This window comes from Etheostoma spectabile, chromosome 19 (assembly GCF_008692095.1).
Source record: "Etheostoma spectabile isolate EspeVRDwgs_2016 chromosome 19, UIUC_Espe_1.0, whole genome shotgun sequence".
NCBI lineage: Eukaryota > Metazoa > Chordata > Actinopteri > Perciformes > Percidae > Etheostoma > Etheostoma spectabile.
Genome location: NC_045751.1, coordinates 10,990,991 through 10,991,704, shown reverse-complemented (window position 1 = coordinate 10,991,704; position 714 = coordinate 10,990,991). Strand labels below are relative to the sequence as shown.

The 714-nt window shown below is 32.4% G+C and overlaps 1 protein-coding gene across 2 annotated transcripts in view; it reads right to left on the bottom strand.

Annotated features, from left to right (window-relative positions):
- ovol1a (ovo-like zinc finger 1a) overlaps nucleotides 1-714 on the bottom strand; it is a 22,273-nt gene that overhangs the window by 1,315 nt on the left and 20,244 nt on the right. The gene's annotated exons all lie outside the window — the stretch shown is intronic.

Below are 714 nucleotides of genomic sequence, written 5' to 3'. Positions count from 1 at the left end.
GGGGGGGGGGTGGAAGGCGCAAATGTCATTCAGTTCAATATATTTAAGAAGGGGACATAGCAAATTCCCCAAAATACATGATTTTGCATGAATTAAAAATAACAGAATTGGCCAAAAGGCTATTTTTTTTATGTGTAGTAGTCTGGCCTCAATGTTGAAAAAAAGGCTTTTATGTCATATTATAATCAGTAGTGGAAGGTAACTAAGCACATTTACTCAAATACTGTACTCAAGCCCATTCCCAAGTTAAATATTGTACTTTTTACTCCACTACTTTAATCTGGCAGTTTTAGTTACTCAACACATTAAGATTTTTGCACCCAAACACCAACAATACAACAAACCCAACTGAAATGATCAGACCATTAAACACACACGGTTTCTAAAATGTGAGTACTTTTACTTTTAATGCCTTAACCCTTGTGTTGTCTTCCAGTCAAAATTGAAATTCAGCCCTTTTTTTAAAGCTTTTAATCAATGTTTCTAAGTTTTTCTCACGGTTTTTTTCAACACTTTTGATGCTTTTTTCCAATGTTTCTCACTTTTGACATTTTCAACACTACGTAACACAGATTTATTAACTTTGCTTTTACAGTTATTTTTAAAATGTATGGTCAATGAACCTCATTTATAAGAAATTATACGTAATGTTTGAGTTGCAAAAGCAGAAATTAGGAATTATTGAGACTAAAATCAAAGGAATGGATGTTGATG